The sequence below is a fragment of the Pinus tabuliformis genome, chromosome 8 (assembly GCF_031772625.1).
Source record: "Pinus tabuliformis cultivar Carrire ecotype Pingquan chromosome 8, CPIR1, whole genome shotgun sequence".
Taxonomy (NCBI): Eukaryota; Viridiplantae; Streptophyta; class Pinopsida; order Pinales; family Pinaceae; genus Pinus; species Pinus tabuliformis.
This window is the reverse complement of record NC_142294.1, coordinates 180,188,268-180,210,737: the sequence shown is the minus strand read 5'-3', so window position 1 is coordinate 180,210,737 and position 22,470 is coordinate 180,188,268.

Genomic DNA, 22,470 nt, shown 5'->3' with positions numbered 1-22,470 from the left:
AGTTTCAGTTCAGCATATCACCCTCAAATAGATGGACAGACCGAAGTGGTAAACAGAAGCTTGGGAAACATATTGAGAAGTTTAGTGTATAACAATCCTAAGCAGTGGGATTTAGCACTTGCTCAAGCTGAGTTTGCTTATAATGACACTCCAAACCGAAGTACTGGGATGAGTCCATTTCATATTGTTTTTGGAATGAATCCAAGAGGTGTGTATGAACTCAGAATTTTGGGTAAACAAGGGACAAGAAGTGAAAAAGCTGAAGAGTTTGCAGAACAAATGCAGAGACTACAAGAAGATGTCAAAGACAGATTGCAGGAAAGTAGTGGCAAATACAAATAGAGAGCTGATATGAAGAGGAGAGAAAAAGAATTCCAAGTGGGAGATCTAGTGATGGTATACTTGAGAAAAGAAAGATTTCTTGTTGGGACTTACAATAAACTAAATATGAAAAAGATAGGACCATGCAGAATTGTGAGGAAGTTTTCAACTAATGCTTATGAAATTGAATTGCCAGAAGGAATTGGAATATCACCTACCTTCAATGTTGCGGATTTGTATTCATACAAGGAGACAGAGTCAGAGCTACAGAAGGAACCTGTAGGAGATGAAATTCAAACTTTAAATTGGGAAGAACAAATGCCAAATACAGTCAAGAAAGAGGTGGAAGTTGTTTTGGAGAAAAGAGTATCCAAAAGAACCAGAGGATAGGTTTATTTTCAGTATCTAGTCAAATGGAAGGGACAGCCAATGGAGGATGTTGGTTGGATAACAACAGCAGAATTACAAAAGTATGGAGTAAATCTTGAAAGTTGGATGAAGGATTATTTTCTTCCTGGGAGTCTGATGCAGGAGCATCTGGACTTAGCCAGCAATTTGATTGTATGTTCACATGTTGTGGCTAACAAGGGATGAATTTCATTGACCTGAGTGGTAAAAAATCAGTTTTAGTAGATAAGTTGGATCGAATTAATCTTTATCTCAATTATTGTAATAATTAGAATATTGTATTATTTTTAGAATAGGAGATAAGTTGTTAGTATAGGTGTGTATCAGAGCTTTGGAATAGGGATTTAATGGTTGAATTGATAAAAATAGAGATTGAGTTGTCAATGCAGTTAGGATAGGATTTGATTCATAAAAGAGGAAAGAATGTAATGACAGAGAGATTAGATGATCAAGAACAGAGTGAGTAAGCGAGAGTTTGAGTGAGAGATAGGGTTTGAGATTGAAACAGAGGTCAGAAAAACTGTTGTAATCGAGCCGAGAGGGCCAAGACTCTGTAATTTCCATTTTGTTGAATAATTGATTGAAGTGTGGTGTGGACGCACTGTTTTGGTGCAGAAATTCATTTGTAGCTGTGTATCGGCATTTTGGACCCTAATCAGGTATTTTTCTCTGTTTAAACACTTTATTTATAAATCACAGTCGATTAGTGTTAAGGGTTAATATTGTGCTTAAGTGCTAAACCTTTCCTTAAATCGCCTTTCTTAAAATATGAATTAAGCATGTGGGTAGTATTTGGAAAGTGGTAAGCAGTATCTCGCGCACCCTAAAGGTGGTAAGCGGTATTCCTAAATTTCACGCGATTAGCCTAAGTGGGGAACACATAGCACAAGAAAACTACTTTTCTTGCGTGCTCTTGACCTGATATTGGTTGTGCAAGAATTTGCATGAGATTACGTGATAAGCGTTTGATTGGACGGGTCACATCGACGGTGGAGATCGTCTGGGTTAGTTGGTGAGTGGACAACGTGATATCCATTGGATCTGGAGAAGTGAGATCAACGGTGCGTATTGAAGCACTTGATAAAAGGAGAATTCAACGAGCGACCGACAATGATTAGTCAAATAAGTGGGACCCTCAGGGGGAAAATCCACGTACATAATCTGTTGTGCATAGCTGATTGGTTACAAAGTTAACCAGTAGTCTAATTCCAGACTACCACCCCATTTCGTCAACCTCCTACACCAAATCTACTCACAGGGGAATATACAACTCCTATTCACACATTTGTGTCTATATGAATATCTCGGAAACCATCCCTGAATCAGTGGAACTGGAATACTAGGAAGAGATTTGGTAACAAACCTTGGATTATGAGCACATATTGTTTTGTTGTCGTTGTTGTCATAAGTATGGCCATTTGTACAAAGCATGCCCGTTGAACCAGTCTGGCTTAGAAGACCTAAAGTTGGCATAGGAAAAGAACCCCCTAGAAGAAACAAATGAGGGGTTCAAGGAGGTTCCACACAAAAACAAGAACATGAGGGTGCAGAAGAATCTAGGATCCAATAACCAAAAGCAAATGGCAAACCACAACTCGTATGAGATGCTGCAAGAGGAAGGGAAAACCTCAAAAGAGACTGAACTACCAGAAAATCTGGACATGGATAGGGGAAGTGAATCGGCCAAACCCATGACCACACCAAAGAGGAAAGTAGAAATAGAATTGACAGAGAAAGAGGAGCCGGAACCAATAGATCTTACTGCAATGGAGGTTGATGCCATCAGGGAGGAGTTGAGCACGAAGGAAGTGGTTCTGAGAAGACTCCTAAATGAATGGAGGCACCTAGATGAAATATTTATCCCAGAAGATCAAAAGAAACTGTATAAAGAAACGTTCCAGCAATATATGGCTAATCAAGGACAAAGACAGGGAGATCTGGTGGAGCAACTAGGCATGCAACTGGAAATCTCACAGGAACAACAGATCCAAAGTAAAGGGGGGGAGAAAAGGGGATGGAGAAACTTGCAGGAGTCAATACAAATGATGGGAGAGATGCTGGTTAACACGGGAAGGGTAATACCGCTCTCAGCGGTATTCCAACAACTCCACAAAGTTTCCCAATGATAGTAATCTCCTGGAATGTGAGAGGCCTCAATAGCCAAGGCAAGCAAAGATACTTACAAGACCGACTGAAAAAGGAGAAGCCTCAGATCATGCTCCTCCAGGAAACCAAGGTATCATGGGAGAAAATAGAGGATATACTTAGAAGAATCAAACCAAAGTATGAAGTAGTAGCATTAGATGCAAAAGGAAGTGCAGGAGGAATTGCCATACTTTGGAACCCTACGAAGGTAATGGTAGATTACTAGATGGGTATGCCACGCATCTTGTCAGGGTACTTTCGCAACATAGGAACTAGGGAATGGGTTCTAATATTAGTAGTCTATGGCCCTCACACTCCAGGAGAGAAGGAAGGCTTCCTTAAAAGTATAAGGAAACTGAGTCAAATGCATACAGAAAAATTATGGTTGATAGGGGGAGACTTTAACCTAATAACCTCACTTGTAGAGAAAAAAGGAGGGATAAGAAGAGAAGAACTGGAAATGGAACTGTTTAGGGACATGCAAGTGGACCTATAGCTAGTGGACATCCCAACCATTAATGGAACACACACTTGGAATAATAGAAGGGGAGGAGTTCATCAGGTGGCCTCAAGGCTGGATCGGTTCTTAGCATCTGAAATATGATCAGTAGAGATGTTTATTATGAAGCCTTGATATTTTCATGCCTGGGCTCCAATCATTGGCCTATTCAACTAGAAGTAGACTTGAAACAGGGACAATGAAACTATCCTTTTTATTTTGAATCTTTTTGGTTGCGCAATCCCTCCTTCCTTGAAAAAGTAAAGGACTGTTGGACCTTGAGTGCTGAACAGGAGAGAAATGTCATGCACACATTCCAGCTACGTCTGAAAGAGCTAAAGCGAAGATCAAGAAATGGAACAAACAAGAATTTGGCAATATTTAGCACGATCACGAATAGCTTCAGGCTTATATGCAACATGTTCAGTAGAAAATGATAACGAATGGTCGCTCGGGCTCCTTAGTAGAGGAAGAAGACAGACTTTTGACCATGATTGAGGAAAGGAGGAAATAAAAATTGAAGGTTCAATGGCTCCGGGAGGGAGAAAGAAACACTTGCTTCTTTCATAAAGCCATGATACAACATAGGCAACATAATCAAATATACTAACTAATAGACCCACGAGGAAACCAGTTGGTGCAGTATGAAGATATGGAACATTTTTTGGTTAACCATTTCCAAAATATCTTATCAAAACCACTCCCTGACAAATCAGAAGTTATTAACCGAATAACTAGGCACATACCCCAACTAGTTAGCAGAGATTAGAATCTAGCACTCATGAGAGTTGTCACATTGGAAGAGATGGAGGAGGTAGTCAAAGGACTGGAAAAAAATAAAACTCCAGGACCGAACAAATTCATAGCAGAATTATTTCAAGTAGCCTGGCCTATTATTGCCAACAAAATCCTAGAGGTGGTAGAAGAATCCAGAAGGACGAGAAAGGTACACCCAGCCCTCAAATCTACATTCATAGCTTCACCTCCTAAATCTGAACATTTTGAAGAGCCTCAGGGAGCATGCTAGCTTTTTCAAGGGCCACCAAATCCTGGACGACATAGTCACAGCTCAAGAATCCATCCACTCCCTCAAAATCCTCAGATCAAAAGGTATGATGATTAAGCTGGATTTATCTAAAGCCTATGACTGCCTGAGCTGGACCTACCTTTTGCATATCCTGCAAGCCTTTGGTTTTGAACCCCACTGGATCCACTGGATTTCCTCCCTTATATCCACCCCAGTGTTCTCTATCCTCCTCAATGGATCCCCCACTCAAACCTTCAATGCCTCTCGGGGGCTTAGACAAGGAGACCCGATCTCCCCTTTCTTGTTTATCTTAGCAACAAAAGGTTTGGGGAGATATGTCAAAGTGAAGGCTCAAGAAGGGAAATTTAAAGGACTACGTATGTGGGGGAATTATCTCCCCTTAACACATCAACAATTTGTTGATGACATCATGATGTTTTGCCAAGCTACCCTCAGAGAGGCAAGGTCCCTCCTGTCCATCCTTCAAGACTTCATGAACACCTTTGGAACTCAGATTAATAGAGAAAAGTCAGATTTTTTTCTTTAATACTGATTTTCAGTCATAATCTTTCCTAGCTAGAATTATGGGCTTTCGAATAGGCACCCTTCCTTCAAAATATTTGGGTATCCCCCTTAGCTTCAACTCCCTCAGAGTTTCAAATTGGAAGGCTCTTCTCGACCGACTACAAGGTTGCCTACAGAACTGGACCTTTTGGGCCCTCAATATGGCAAGTAGAGTCATCCTTCTAAAAGTAGTGCTGCAATCGATCCCCATCTACCAGCTCTCAGGTCTTGTCGGGCCCAAAAACGGCATGCACTGAAATGACAAATATCTTCAAGAAATTTCTTTGGCAAGGGGCACAAAAAGCCAAGAAATGGGCCCTCCTATCATGGAATTGGCTAACCAAGCCCAGAATGGCAGGGGGTCTGGGTCTCAGGGATCCCTATACTCTAAACCAGGTCATGGGAGAAAAGATATCGTGGAGATGGATCCAGGGAGGAAACAACCTATCGAAGCTAATCTGGGAAAGGAAATATAGAACGCCAACGTCTATGGCGTTAGAGTCGGTCTTGTCAGTCCTCTGTCAGAGATCAAAACTCTTTCTGCATTTCATTTTTAGGTGTCTCGCTCCATTCACTCAGCTGCATTCCGCTAGGGGCATGCCATAATCTGTCGGAAAGGTCATGTCAGTCATTTCCCCTCATGTCTGGCACCTGCTGGCTTAGGTCTTTTCATCAATGTTCACTAAAGTCCATGACAGTCAATGTTTGATCTTTTAATGGACGAGAGTCATTTTCAGTCATTAGGTCTAGGGATCAGATAAATTGGTCTTCAAACATGTCCAATAAAGCCATGCAGGCCAAAGGGAGGCCCCTTACAAAGTTATGATTCAGAGATTTTCATCGTCATGTTGACAGATTACGACTGTTCTTCAAAACTCTATTTTTAAGAAAAGTCAAACAGTGTGTCATTTGTGATAATTTTCAAAAAAGTCTCCAGTTGATTTCTTCAGGTGAAGTCATGGTTTCCTTGGCCAAATGCCATGTCGTGCGACCCCTGCAAAAGTGCCAAAAAATTTCATCATTTTAGCAAAATGGGTTTTGGAGAAGCAAAAATCAAACCCATGACTTCAAAGCCTTTATATACAAGTTTCCACAAGAAACAAAGTCATTCTAAACACCAAGGAAGAGAGAAACATTGCAAAGTGAGTGTGAGAGTGCAAGCACGCATTTGGAGTGAGTTTGGAGTCGTTTTCAGGAGCATGACGCACACATAGAGGGGCGCGGTGCACATAGCGAGCGCAGCGCACAGAGCGCGACCCCGCAGTGTAAAGTTAACACGGGCCCGACGCATATACAGAGCGCGGCGCACTGGGTTTGTTGCGCGGTGCACACCCACAGAGGCCTGAAATTGTGCCAAACTTGCAACAAATCACTTTGAAACCCTTCAAATTGACAGGTAGGGTCTACATCTTGCTTGCTCATCAAATTTTGTGGATATGATGATGGTTTATGGCCATGTATAGTTGCAATAAAAACGCCTAAACCCTACCTCTTGAAATCATCAAAGCCATTGCTCTTAGGGTTGCAAATTTGTTGTGTTGAGGCCAAGGTTCCTCCTCCCTTTCATTTTTCCCCTTCTTTCCATTTTTCCCTTTCCCCCTATTCCATTTTTCCCATCTTTCCCTACCCTAAAACAGTACTAAACCTCTATTCCCTATCCCCTCCACTCATTTGTCAATATAAAACCCCAAAACCCTTCCTTATAAAATCCCCAAACCCTCCTACATGTCCCTAAAACAAAACTTCTCCCCATAATCCCTAATCCCATCATATTAATCCCCTTCCTAACATTCCCTTTTTGCATTGTTCCCCTTGGTGGCAAAGTTCATAACAACACATAGTTTCACTACCATCATCAAAGGGCAATCCAAGCACAGTCCATATACAACAGTCATGGCATCTGAGCATTCATCGGAGTACGAGGTGGAAACTCAAAGTGATTCATCCTCATAAGAACAGGCTCCTCAGAGACATCATAAAAGTGAAAACATGTTAGGGATGAGCCAATCACCCTCACAGAATTGCAGGCATGCCCTCATGCTATGTCATGTTTCCAGCATCTATCATGTTTTGAGTTTTGTCAAAGAGTGGCTAATGTTTGATTTCATCATGAGTTGGCCCGTCTTTTTGTGCTTCACCTACATGGAGATCACCCTATCTTGGTCGGTGTCACCTTCACACTGACACCTGAAACTGTCTCATTAGCAACCGGCATACTAAATGTTGGAGAACCATGGCACAAGAAACAGAAGGTTGATAGGCAGCATTATGAGCCTTACATTAAGGCCACTTTCTTGAGGCAACTCACAAGAGTCTTTCCATTCCGATATTTGAAAGATGAATATGCTCCATTCATGAAGTTGATCATGAAGTACTTCAGCTGTGAGGGGAGGTTCTCTCATCTATATGCCTATCACATCAGGTTGCTCATGCACTTTACCAGGGTACATATGATGAACATCCCATATTTCATTTGTAGGAACATAGAGAGGATGAACACCTTCATGCAGCACAAGACCCCTCAGCAGCAACTTAACAGTGTTTATCACTTTACTCTTATTAAGATTTTGGTGGTTCATCAGCTGGGATTGCAGGGAATTACTTGGGATGATTTCATCTCCCGTGACCTCTTCAGCACTTCACAGTTATTATCAGAGGTTAAGCATGAGGGTGAACCTTCTTATCGGTATGAGCGCCATGATACTGCTAGTGTGCCGGTTTTCATCACATATCAGAAAAGCACGAGACGTTTGTTTGCAGCGGCAAAGCAAGTGTTATCTCCACCGGGGGTGGAAGGGGCCTCGCTTCCTCCATCAGCATCACAGGAACAGGATAAAGGAAAGGAGCCAATGCAGGATGAGGGGCCTTCAGGTGAGCCATCAAGTGAACGAGAGACCGAATTCGTTCTCCTTCATGATGATGATACAGATACAGAACCGACAAGTGCACAGCTTAAAGAGATCATCCAGGAGCAGCAAGCAGAGATTCAAGCCTTGTCCCTTGAATTGGAAAGAGCCAAATGGAACATGAATATATGGAGTATAGGAACAAACAGCTGGAGGATCATCAAGTGATCATGGAGCTACAAAACATTCGTGAGCATCGTCAAGCTGCACAAAGGAGAAGAGTTGAGCTCACTTCATTGGAGCAAGAGATTAATGAGGATCAGGAGGCCAATCTCGAGAGAGTTAACATGCACTTGGAGAGGCTTCTGGACAAGGCCGACAAGGACCATGCATTGTTGAGACACATGGCTTTCCACTACATGGCGCGAAACAAAGTGTGCAAGGCCCGAATCAGGAATTTGAAGGTGAAATTGAGGAAGGCAATCAAGAAGCAAAAGAAGCGAAGGTAGCTCGATCGACTTCAGATATTGGCCGAAGCCTCTTTGGCCCAGCATAACACTTGATAAGGAAGCTCCAACCCAAATTTCAAGAAATTTGGGGCATTTTTGGTGTTTTTGGAAATTTTTGTGCAAAAAACAGGGTTTTTCTCCCTGTGCATTTTTGGATTCAGCATGAAAAATCATGACTGCTGGTGCATGGACAAGAAGTTTGGGCAAGTTTTGAGTCCCCAGGAGGTCAAAAACACTCAAAAAATGACCTCTCTGACCCTATTTTGACACACAGGAAGAAATCTTGGGAGAATGAAGTTTTGGAGGGGCAAATGAGCACCAAATTTAGAAATTCCACTTGGGTTGGAAAGCAGAAAGGCAGGGCTTTCCAACAAGCACACTTGGGCACAATTTGGACTCCAACAGGTACCTCAAAATTTCCTCCAAAGTGGCATGGCACATATAGCTTTTGGCGCGGCGCACAGACACCCAAACGCCAAAATCGCGCCCGCTTCGCGAAATTTCGATTCGCGACTTTCTCCATGTGGGCCCGCTCATTTACACTATATTTTTCTCGACAACTAAGGCAATGTTTAAAAAGTATTTTCACTAAAGGTGGGCTCCTATCCAAGTGGCAAAGGAAGGCGAGCAGTCACCCAAGCCATTTGTCATATCTGTAACACTGCACCTGTAACTAATGGTTGGCTTTCCATTTCCAGTTTGTAATCATTTGAAAAACTCCCCAATTGTGGGTCGTTATATTTCCCAATGGCATAGTCTATTTATTGTATGCAACACTATTTGCAAAGGGTTGGCATTTCTGGGAACTGTGGGAGAGAAACTCAGTCACTCACTGTACATTTTGACAGAGAATTAATGAAATATTGCAGCTCTGGTTCATGAGATTCCTGTGGTGTGAGTTTAGCAAATGTATATTCTTTATGTTTCATATGTATTTCGTTATGTTTCATATTTTCATTCACATTCATTTCCAGTGAAAGCTTTCTAAGTAAAAAAGGTAGAATTCAATGCACTGCTCTGCCTTGGGATAGTTTTCATGTTCTATGTTTTCTTCTGTTGAAAAGGATTCATGTATTTATGCCCTTTTCACACTCTCAAACAATCTCTCCACCTCACATTTTTTCAACTCTAATTGCTAGACTTTCCGCTTGTCTTGCCTCACGAAATAACCTGCGTCTTTGAGTTAAATTCTCTGCTCATGCTGTTCCTTGGCCCCACACATCCCAGAAAACTCAGTTATTCTTCAAACATCTCCATCATATTTATTTACCTAGCCTAAAATCAGTATCCATTTTTGAGTCATCTCAGACCCTATTGTTTATTTTCCTGAGTGTGACCCGGAGAGAGCCCTCTCCTGTTCTGGTAGGGCTAGCTACCAGACTGAGCATGGTTTGTGGTTACCCTGAATTTTGCCTTCCTTCAGCCTAAGGAAAATTTAGGTGCTAACATAGTGGCGACCATACTGGGGAAGAAATTCTTTGTTTGTTAGTCTTCTCCGTTGCGTAAACGGCAGGCTTAACCTACGAACACCCCATACTTCTGATAATTCTAAGCTTCCGGATGATAAGTTTAGGATTTGATAGGCTGAGTAAGTTGTTCATGTCCTTCTGATTTTTTCGAAAATAGCACATTGGCTTCGAGACGATATACCAGAGCCAATCCAGATCCGGATCCTCCTCATATCTATAAAAACCCCAACTTGATTCCAAGACTCCTTCGTCAAGAGAGCTCTATAACTCTCGTGTTCAAATCTCATTCATGTCCTGACATTTTTGAGTATCTTGAAGAGCTTGAATTTGATGAACGGTTTGAAATATCATTGTTCGAGACCAAATCCGAAAGGGCTGTTGACTATACTGTCCCCAATCCACAATTTCTTGTAGACCTAGAAACTGAAAGGGCTAACCAGTCAATTGACAATTATATTGCGACACAGCTTCAAACTCAAATTGTTAATTCCCTACAAACTGCACACACTCATCCAACACCTCCAAGACCAAATCCACCAAGAGTGATGGCAGCCCGTTTTGCACCTCTTGTGCTGCCTCAAGTTCTAGATGATATGCCCGCAGATTATCAAAGCAAAATCCCTTTGTTTGATGGTGCCCCTCACAGCGTTACCACTCAACAACATATGGATAGAAAGGAATATTTCTATGACCTTCATGAGATCGATGCAGAAAATGTAGCAATGAGACTCTTTGTTCAGACATTTGCAGGTGAAGTTAGGAAATGGTTCAGAGGTTTGCTAGTTGCACGTATCTCCACCTTGGCCGAACTGTAAAGACAATTTTTAGATCGCTGGGAAGTGAAAAAGAATCCTCTTCAAATTCTTTCTAAGTATGAGCAGATCAAACGAAACGTTGGTGAGTCGGTATAAGACTACTGCATTAGATTCAATTCTGTTTATAATGAAATTCCTGATCATCTAAGGCCACCTGTGGGACTAGCCATGATGAAATTTCTGGATGGTTTTGATGCTGACATGGCTTATCAACTGAGAGAGAGAGAGTCGGCCACAATGGAAGACATGCAGAAAATCGTGGTCAGCGTTGAAGCAAATCTACTGTCCAAAAGAGCTAGAGCGAAAGCGGAAAAGAAGGTCACAGTCAAGGAAAAGTCTTCCTCGATGGATCAATTACTCAAGAAGGTAGAGCAGATGCTTGAAAGGGTGAAACTCGACAAACCTGAGCCACAAGTTAGAAATCCTAAATTCTGTGGCCAGCAGCAGCCACAATATAAGATAAGGCAGAGAGATCAACGAGCCCAAGATCAAACAGCACAGCATCCAGTACAGACACCTCTTCAGCAAAATTTTGTGAATGGACCGGACTCTGATGAGGAAGGGAAGGTAATAGGGGAAGAGAACCACTTCTTTACTCTGGATGATTTGCCTACTTACATTACTGAAGAGGAGGAGTATGCGGAAAGTTCAGCTGCACACAAAGATGCAGATTTCATTCTAGCAAGTGACACAGTTTTGGAAGAAGAATCAGAGGAATATCAAAGAGGCTATATGAATGCTCTGTCCGCTCAGCAGCGGCAATATTCACTTAGAAACAGAGATGTGCCACTTAACCCAATTCAGAAAAGGAAGGAAGTTTCGGCATCAAAGAACGATTCGTCAGTTGCACAAAAGAAAGGCAAAGAGGCACTTGGACCTGACAGCAGCAATTCACCATCAGCAGAAAAATCAAATTAGCAAATTTTATCGAGAGAAAAGGAAAAGGAAAAGAAAGAATCCTCGATCAAAGAGTTAGAAAAGACTTCCTCTTTTAGTTTAGAAAATGAAATTTCTAAATTGAAGGTATCCATTCCCTTGACTGAAATAATGAAGAACAGCAGTTATAGAGGGCAAGTTTCTAAAATTTTGAACTGTGAGCCAATGTCTAATATGGTGAATGTCGAAGATGATCAACCCGAAATGATCTTTGGACCAGCGTTGAATGGTGAGTCTCCAGACAATGATGTGCCACCTTTTTATATCAGTTTAAGATTGCATGATTTTGTGTTACACAATGCCATGTTCGATTCTGGAGCTTCTCACAATCTCATGCCCAAGGCTATCATGGATAAGCTGGGTTTGGACGTCACCCAGAAATGCCATGATCTCTATTCATTTGATTCCAGCAGAGTAAGATGTATCAGGCTCATCAAAGACTTGGTTGTAAGTCTGGATCAAATCCAAGTGAAGAATGTTTTGATGGATATTGTGGTAGTGGATATTCCTCCTAGGTTCGGTATGCTTCTTTCCAGGTCTTGGGCAGCAAAATTAAAAGGGACACTACAACTAGATTTATCCTATGCAACAATTCCAGTGTTTGGCCAGATGAGAAAATTGTATCGGGAACAAAAAATGAAATACATGATTACAAGCAAGGAGAAACCAATTAATCATCCAATTAATTATGTAAATACAGATCTAGAGTCTTTTGTTTTGTATTCAGATAGTTTTAATGATGTAAATAGTCAGTTAGTTGAAGCAGAAAGCATTCCAGAAATAGTAGAAAATTTCAGAGAAGTTTTGAAGAAAAAAGGACGAGAACAGCAAAACACCATCGAGAAATCAGTTGAAGATAATGGACAGCAAGCAGGAAAAACAAAGCCAGCAGAATTTCGGCACTTGGAAGAAGAGGAAGAAGGTTTGTGGACCATGGATTTCAATGATGCAGTGGGAAATGATGGTGCTGGAATTGTTATTTGGGTACGCAGTCCTTTCTCCACCCTGAACAAGGTGCCTGGTAATGTGCGAGTATGCTCTTACAAATTAGCTTTCGATTGTTCAAATAATGAAGCTGAGTATGAAGCTTTGATTGCTGGCCTAAAGATTCTAAGAAAGCTGAATGCTAAGAGGATTACAGTATATGGCGAATCCGAGTTGGTGATTAAGCAAGTCAGAGGAAAATATCAAGCAAAGCATCCTCGAATGCGGGCTTACCGGAATGCAGTCCTAGACATCCTGAAATTATTTTCAGAATATACCTTGACATGTGTGCCTCGTGTTCAAAACAGCATTGTTGATGCTCTTGCTAAGGCAGCCAGTAGTTTGAAGATTCCAATGAACTCCAATAATAAATTCTAAATCCATGTCAAGCATCGTCCGACTATCCCTAACAATCAGAGGTATTGGCAAGTCTTCCAAGATGATGAAGAGATTGATGATTTTCTGAAAAACAAAGGTAAGTTCAAAGAGACCTCAATTGATGAAGAAAATGATGATGGCAAAGATGAGGTGCAGATCAATCAAATGGACGTATTGCAGCTGAAGGATAACATCATCCCTAAAGGCTTGATACATTTAGAAGAACTCTTTGATCAAGATGACGTAGCCCGCAAACCAACATTGCAACCAACAGAGAAGGGTGTTGAAGAGGTCAATATCGGAACAGCTGTTAATCCTAAAATGGTAAAACTGTCTAAAGCATTGCCACAAAATATGAAAACCAAATATATCAGTTTGATGTCCTCATTTGCTAACGTGTTTGCTGGGGATTATTCTGACTTGAAGACATACGATACTAATATCATTCAGCACACTATACCCATTAAGCCTAATCAGAAACCTTTTAGACAAAAGTTGAGAAGACTAAATCCAAAACTGCTGCCATCAATCGAAAAGGAGATAAACAGGCTGTACAAATCAGGAATCATCGTTCCCATCAGATTTTCGAATTGGATCTCCAATTCGGTGCCCATGCGGAAGAAGACAGGTGAGATTCGCTTGTGCATCGATTTTAGGAATCTCAATAAAGTTTCATTGAAAGATAACTACCCACTGCCCAAAATGGATCATATACTTCAGCGAGTAGTTGGAGCATCTCGTATGTCACTACTTGATGGTTATTCTGGATATAACAAAATTTCAGTCCATGAAGATTACCGAGAAGACAACATTCACTACTCCATGGGGAACTTTTCATTACACTAAAACGCCTTTCGGTTTGAAGAACGCAGGTGCCACCTTTCAGCAGGCAATGGACTTGGCTTTCGCAAATGAGAAGGATGTCTTTTTGGTTGTATACCTTGATGATCTGACGGTGTTTTCCAAATCTGTTGAAGAACACATGTATCATCTGAAAACTATTTTTCAAAAGTGCAGAAAAGATGGTCTATCGTTGAATCCAAAAAAGAGCTTGTTTGCCATGGAGGAGGGCAAACTACTTGGGCAAATTATCTCAAAAGATGGCATTCGTATCGATCCTGCATGTGTACAAGCAATTCAACAAATTGATTTGCCCCGGAATAAGAAGGAGATTTAGTCTTTCAATGGTAAAATGAATTTTTTACGCCGCTTTGTACCTAATCTTGTTGAGCACCTAAGAGAGATCACAAACATGCTTAAGAAGGACAGCCAAGTGAAGTGGACGGAAGAGGCTATAAAATCTTTCAATTTAGTCAAATTGGCTCTTTCCTCAGCTCCAGTTCTAATCAGCCCGGAATACACTCAGGATTTTATATTGTTTTCATTCGCTTCGGAGCATACTATGGCAGTGGTGTTGATGCAGAAAAGAGATGATCACGAAAGACCAATTGCTTTCTTCAGCCGGACTATAAGAGATGCAGCCTTAATGTACAATATCATTGAGAAGCAAGCTCTCGCACTTGTGAAAGCATTGAAAGATTTTCGGGTATACATTCTGCATTCTCATATTTTGGCTTATGTTCCTAACACTGTTGTCAAAGATGTTTTAGTGCAGACCGATCCGGAAGGAAGACAAGGCAAGTGGATCGCAGCTTTGTTAGAATATGGTGTGGAGATAAAGCCCACAAAGCTGGTTAAAGGACAGGGATTAGCAAAGTTAATGGCCGAATCAAACTTGCACGCCTTAGACATAAATCTGATCGATGCTATGTCCAATGAGAATGAGGAAGGTTCGTCAATTCAGGTATCTGAAATGTTTGCTCTTTCTCCGTGGTATTTAGACATCATATATGTGCTTCAAAATTTGTCACCACCACCCGACATGACTAGAAACAAAGCTAGAACTCTCAAATTAAAGGCTGCCAAGTTTTTCATTCTAAATTTTGCACTTTATTGGAAAGATCTCGGTGGTCTTCTTTTGAATTGTTTGGTGGAAGAAGAAGCAAAGCAGGTCATGGAGGATTTCCACAAAGGGGATTGCGGTGGTCACCTTTTTTGGAAAACAACAGAAAATAAAGTTTTGAGAGCAGGATACTATTGGCAAACATTGTTTGCTGATGTGTATAAGGTTGTCAAGAGCTGTCATAAATGCCAGATTTTTTAAGGAAGGCAGAAATTACAGCCTTTTCCGCTTAAGACCATTGAGGTGAGTGCCCCTTTTCAGCAATGGGGGTTGGATTTCATTGGTGAAATTCATCCCGCTTCTTTCGGTCAGCATCGATGGATTCTCACGACAACGGATTAATTCACGAAATGGATCGAAGAAATTCCCACTAGACAAGCTACAGATACGGTAATTATTTCATTCCTTGAAAATAACATCTTGTCTCGCTTTGGTTGCCCGAATAAATTAATCACTGATAACGCAGCAGCTTTCAAATCGAAAAGGATGGTAGAGTTCTGTCATAAATATCACATCACTTTAGGTCACTCAACTGCCTATCATTCGCAAGGCAATGGATTGGCGGAGTCCTCTAACAAATCTTTGGTCAATATCATCAAGAAGCTGCTGGAAATCAACAAGAAGAGATGGCATAAGAAGTTGGTAAATGCACTTTGGGAAGATCGGGTCAGTTAGAAGAAATCCATTGGTATGTCCCCCTTTGAGCTTGTGTATGGAGTTGATGCCTTGTTTCCTACCTCTCTTGCAGCCCCGGTAGTCAAACTCCTTCAGGAAGCCAGCAGTGAAGATAATCCTATGCAGAGAAGATTGAATCAGATGATCCATTTGCAGCAGACCATAGAAGAAGTTTTCCAAAACACATCCAAGTTGCAGGAGAAGATTAAGAAAATTTATGACAGAAAAGCAAAGGCGGACAAATTTCAGCTGGATGATGTAGTGCTGAAGTGGGATGCAAGAAATGATGAAAAGGGTAAGCACGGTAGATTCGAGAATCTCTAGAAAGGTTCCTTCAAGATTGCAGCATATTGGGGTCAGAATGCCTTTCTTCTGAAGGAAATGAACGGGGAAGATTGTCCAGGAGGGCCGATCAATGGTCGGTTGCTCAAGCGGTACCACTTCTGAGTTGTTTCTACTACCTCCATTGTCACTGTAAATACCATTTTATTTCAGTTTTGGTTTGAGTTTGTCTAGTCAGTCTTTGAGTCATTTTAAGTCAAAATTTGAGTCAGTCCGAGTCAAGTTTCAGTCAATAAATGAGTCAAGAGTTGCATGTCGTTTGTCGAAATGATGACTCCATAGCCCAATGGATGAAAGCATTGTCTGCTCTCCCAAAGATCTGTCGTTCTTGGCACCTCCAAGGAGCTACCATCCCCATTGGAGCCAATGTTAGAGTCGGTCTTGTCAGTCCTCCGTCAGAGATCAAAACTCTTTCTGCATTTCATTTTTAGGTGTCTCGCTCCATTCACTCAGCTGCATTCTGCTAGGGGCATGCCATAATCTATCGGAAAGGTCATGTGAGTCATTTCCCCTCATGTCTGGGACCTGCTGGCTTACGTCTTTTCATCAATGTTCACTAAAGTCCATGACAATCAATGTTTGATCTTTTAATGGATGAGAGTCATTTTCAGTCATTAGGTCTATGGATCAGATAAATTGGTCTTCAAACATGTCCAATAAAGCCATGCAGGCCAGAGGGAGGCCCCTTACAAAGTTATGATTCAGAGATTTCTTCGTCATGTTGACAGATTACGACTGTTCTTCAAAACTTTGTTTTGAAGAAAAGTCAAACAGTGTGTCATTTGTGATAATTTTCAAAAAAGTCTCCAGTTGATTTCTTCAGGTGCAGTCATGGTTTCCTTGGCCAAATGCCATGTCGTGCGACCCCTACAAAAGTGCCAAAAAAATTCATCATTTTAGCTAAAAATTCAAAGGGAAAAGTGAAATTCAGTGTTGCATTAAATTAGTGAAAAGTGTCAAAACAAAACATTAGCAAAATGGGTTTTGGAGAAGCAAAAATCAAACCCATGACTTCAAAGCCTTTATATACAAGTTTCCACAAGAAACAAAGTCATTGTGAACACCAAGGAAGAGAGAAACATTGCAAAGTGAGTGTGAGAGTGCAAGCATCCGTTTGGAGTGAGTTTGGAGTCGTTTTTAGGAGTGCGGCGCACACACATAGGGAGCGCGGCGCACAGAGCGTGACCCCGCAGTGTAAAGTTAACACGGGCGCGAGGCATATACTGAGCACGGCGCACTGGGTTTGTTGCGCAGCGCACACCCACATAGGCCCGAAATTGTGCCAAACTTGCAACAAATCACTTTGAAACCCTTCAAATTGACAGGCAAGGTCTACATCTTGCTTGCTCATCAAATTTTATGGATATGATGATGGTTTATGGCCGTGTATAGTTGCAATAAAAATGCCTAAACCCTACCTCTTGAAATAATCAAAGCCATTGCTCTTAGGGTTGCAAATTTGTTGTGTTGAGGCCAAGGTTCCTCCTCCCTTTCATTTTTCCCCTTCTTTCCATTTTTCCTTTTCCCCCTATTCCATTTTTCCCATCTTTCCCTACCCTAAAACAGTACTAAACCTCTATTCCCTATCCCCCCCACTCATTTGTCAATATAAAACCCCAAAACCCTTCCTTATAAAATCCCCAAACCCTCCTACATGTCCCTAAAACAAAACTTCTCCCCATAATCCCTAATCCCATCATATTAATCCCCTTCCTAACATTCCCTTTTTGCATTGTTCCCCTTGGTGGCAGAGTTCATAACAACACATAGTTTCACTACCATCATCAAAGGGCAGTCCAAGCATAGTCCATATACAGCAGTCATGGCATCTGAGCATTCATCGGAGTACGAGGTGGAAACTCAAAGTGATTCATCCTCAGAAGAACAGGCTCCCCGGAGACATCATAAAAGTGGAAAACATGTTAGGGATGAGCCAACCACCCTCACAGAATTGCAAGCCTGCCCTCTTGCTATGTCATGTTTCCAGCATCTATCATGTTTTGATTTTTGTCAAAGAGTGGCTAATGTTTGATTTCATCATGATTTGGCCCATCTTTTTGTGCTTCACCTACATGGAGATCACTCTATCTTGGCCGGTGTCACCTTCACACTAACACCTGAAACTGTCTCATTAGCAACCGGCATACCGAATGTTGGAGAACCATGGCACAAGAAACAAAAGGTTGATCGACAACATTATGAGCCTTACATTAAGGCCACTTTCTTGAGGTAGCTCACAAGAGTATTTCCATTCCGATATTTGAAAGATGAATATGCTCCACTCATGAAGTTGATCATGAAGTACTTCAGCTGTGAGGGGAGGTTCTCTCATCTATATGCCTATCATATCAGGTTGCCCATGCACTTTACCAGGGTACGGATGATGAACATCCCATATTTCATTTGCAGGAACATAGAGAGGATGAACACCTTCATGCAGCACAAGACCCCTCAGCAGCAACTTAACAGTGTTTATCACTTTGCTCTTATTAAGATTTTGGTGGTTCATCAGCTAGGATTGCAGGGCATTACTTGGGATGATTTCATCTCCCGTGACCTCTTCAACACTTCACAGGTATTATCAGAGGTTAAGCATGAGGGTGAACCTTCTCGTCGGTATGAGCGCCATGAGACTACTAGTGTGTTGGTTTTCATCACATATCATAAAAGCACCAGACGTTTGTTTGCAGCAGCAAAGTGAGTGTTATCTCCACCGGGGGTGGAAGGGGCCTCGCTTCCTCCATCAGCATCACAGGAACAGGACAAAGGCAAGGAGCCAATGCAAGATGCGGGGCCTTCAGGTGAGCCATCAGGTGAATGAGAGACCGAATTCGTTCTCCTTCATGATGATGATACAAATATAGAACCGATAAGTGCACAGCTTAAAGAGATCATCCAGGAGCAGCAATCAGAGATTCAAGCCTTGTCCCTTGATTTGGAAAGAGCCAAATGGAACATTAAATATATGGAGCAGAGGAACAAACAGCTGGAGGATCAGCAAGCGATCATGGAGCTACAAAACATTCCTGAGCATCGCCAAGCTGCACAAAGGAGAAGAGTTGAGCTCACATCATTGGAGCAAGAGATAAATGAGGATCGGGAGGCCAATCTCGAGAGAGTTAACATGCACTTGGAGAGGCTGTTGGACAAGGCCGACAAGGACCATGCATTGCTGAGACACATGGCTTTCCACTACATGGCACGAAACAAAGTGTTCAAGGCCCGAATCAGAAATTTGAAGGCGAAATTGAGGAAGGCAATCAAGAAGCAAAGAGGCAAAGGGAGATCGATCGACTTAATATATTGGCCAAAGCCTCTTTGGCCCAGCATAACACTTGATAAGGAAGCTCCAGCCCAAATTTCAAGAAATTTGGGGCATTTTTGGTGTTTTTGGAAATTTTTGTGCAAAAAACAGGGTTTTTCTCCTGGCGCGGCGCTTAGGATTGGGAGCTCCAAATAACAAATTGTTTACATTTTTGGATTCAGCATGAAAAATCATGACTGCTGGTGCATGGACAAGAAGTTTGGGCAAGTTTTGAGTCCCCAGGAGGTCAAAAACACTCAAAAAATGACCTCTCTACCCCTATTTTTACACACAGGAAGAAGTCTTGGGAGAATGAAGTTTTGGAGGGGAAAATGAGCACCAAATTCCTAAATTCCACTTGGGTTGGAAAGTAGACGGGTAGGGCTTTCCAACAAGCACACTTGGGCACAATTTGGACTCCAGAAGGTACCTCAAAATCTCCTCCAAAGTGGCGCGACGCATATAGCTTTTGGCGCGGTGCACAGACACCCAAAGGCCAAAATCACGCCCGCTTCGCAAAATTTCGATTCGCGACTTTCTCCAAGTGGGCCCGCTCATTTACACTATATTTCTCTCGGAAACTAAGGCAATGTTTGAAAAGTATTTTCACTAAAGGTGGGCTCCTATCCAAGTGGCAAAGGAAGGCGAGCAGTCACCCAAGCCATTTATCATTTCTGTAACACTGCACCTGTAACTAATGGTTGGCTTTCCATTTCCAGTTTGTAATCATTTGAAAAACTCCCCAACTGTGGGTCGTTCTATTTCCCAATGGCATAGTCTATTTATTGTATGCAACACTATTTGCAAAGGGTTGGCATTTCTGGGAACTGTGGGAGAGAAACTCAGTCACTCACTGTACATTTTGACAGAGAATTGATGAAATATTGCAGCTCTGGTTCATGAGATTCCTGTGGCGTGAGTTTAGAAAATGTATCTTCTTTATGTTTCATATGTATTTCGTTATGTTTCATATTTTCATTCACATTCATTTCCAGTGAAAGATTTTCTAAGTAAAAAAGGTAGAATTCAATGCACCGCTCTGCCTTGGGATAGTTTTCATGTTCTATGTTTTCTTTTGTTGAAAAGGATTCATGTATTTATGCCCTTTTCCTACTCTCAAACAACCTCTCCACCTCACATTTTTTTCAACTCTAATTACTAGACTTTCCGCCTGTCTTACCTCACGAAATAACCTGCGTCTTTGAGTTAAATTCTCTGGTCATGCTGTTCCTTGACCCCACACATCCCAGAAAACTCAGTTATTCTTCAAACATCTCCATCATATTTATTTACCTAGCCTAAAATCAGTATCCATTTTTTAGTCATCTCAGACCCTATTGTTTATTTTCCTGAGGGTGACCCGGAGAGAGCCCTCTCCTGTTCTGGTAGGGCTAGCTACCAGACTGAGCATGGTTTGTGGTTACCCTGAATTTTGCCTTCCTTCAGCCTAAGGAAAATTTAGGTGCTAACATATGAAAGGGAGACTGAGAAAACAAGAAATAACAAGGGGATCGACATTGTGGAACCTAGCAGCAGAAAACTGAGATATGATACAGAACCACAGTTTTTGGGAGATTAGGGGGGGAATACAAAGCAATGTTCTGGCAGGATGCATGGAAACAGAGGGAAAAACTCTTTAGTTGACAAGACCTTGCGAAGATATTCCTATTTACAAACAGACCAACAAACCTGACTGTGAATAAATTATGGGATGCGGATGCCAGATCCACCTAGAGAGAGTGGAAAAGGAGACAACATTGGCCCAATGTGCCAGATTCCCCCCAATGGGAAGCATATGATAAGGAGGTCAATTCCAAAAGACTAACGATTTCCAAAGGCACGGATATCATCAGATGGGGATACAAGAATAAAGGCATGTTTACAATACAAGAGGGATATCAATTGAAAGAAGAACACCAACAACAGCAGTTTCTACCCATCTGGGGTAGAATATGGATGGGGTAGTTATGGCCAAAGGTAGCCTTCTTCCTCTGGTTGGTTCACCATGGACGAGCCCTTACGTGGGACCAATTACAAAAACGAGGAGTTCAGGGACCTTTAGTATGTAGTATGTGTGAGGCACAAATGGAAACAATGGAGCACCTCCTAAACTCATGCCCCTTTAGCAACCAACTGTGGCAGAATCATGAAACCCTCTTTGGCCATTCAGACCGAGATCGCTCAAGCATCAAGGCAACAATGGAAAATTGGAGGAAGAGAATATATAAGAGCCCCATTCTCAATAGAGCCTGGGATATTTCCATAGGATTTCTCCTTTGGGCAGTGTGGAAAGAAAGGAACTGGAGGGTCTTCAAAGACGAAAAACAAATTGTAATGGATGTCTGGAAGATTATCAATCAAAACATCCGCAAAACCATTTTGGCAGAGAAATGGTATCCAGAGGACTAGGAAGCCCCACCTCAGGAAGGTTGTATCCTAGAAATACTCAACTTGTCTCCGCAAATGCTAATGCCCAATTCATGGAAACTAAAAACCCCTTTCGTTCAATCCCCCTCACACTTCACATGCCCTCCAGAGGAATTCATAAAATTGAACTTCGACGGAGCGTCCAAAGGAAATCCTGGTGAGGCCAGATTCAAAGGTATATTCAGAGATCACCAGGGTTGGGTAGTCTGGTTGTTCACATCAGACTATGGAATTGCGAGCAATAACGAGGCAGAATTCAATGCAATCAAACATGGACTGGTAATTGCAAGAAGTGAAAGAATACAGAAACTTGTTGTTGAAGGACCTTGGTGATAGATATTTTTAAAAAGCTACAACAGGGAACACAATGGAAAAAATAAACAAAAGCTGGAGAACATCGAGGTTAGTTCAAGAAATAGGAGATCTCATCCTTGACATAGCATACCTCATCTCGGTAAATGTACGCCACTCAAGGAATGTTGCAAGCGATTTCCTAGCAAACTAAGGATGCAGTAACTTGGGAAAGAATCTGTATATCTCCGGGAATGAGACAAACTAGGCATAAGGAATGGAGGCCCTGATGGAGATTTTGGGAAAAAATAGGGACGAAAGTTAGGGAGCCTGATCACGGTGAAATGGGATGCGAGACCCCCACGTGGATCGTCACCATGAATAAAGGGATGGGGAGCAAGGCAGGTGGGAGGCCCACCCAACGTCCCCACATGTGTAAGGAAATAAAGACCTGGAGAGACTACCAAGAAGTGGCAGTTGCATTAGGAAGATAAATGGAAAAGGAGGGAATACAAGCGGGAAAGGTGGTGAGGGTCGTCATTGTATGCATGCATGGTCTATGGTGGA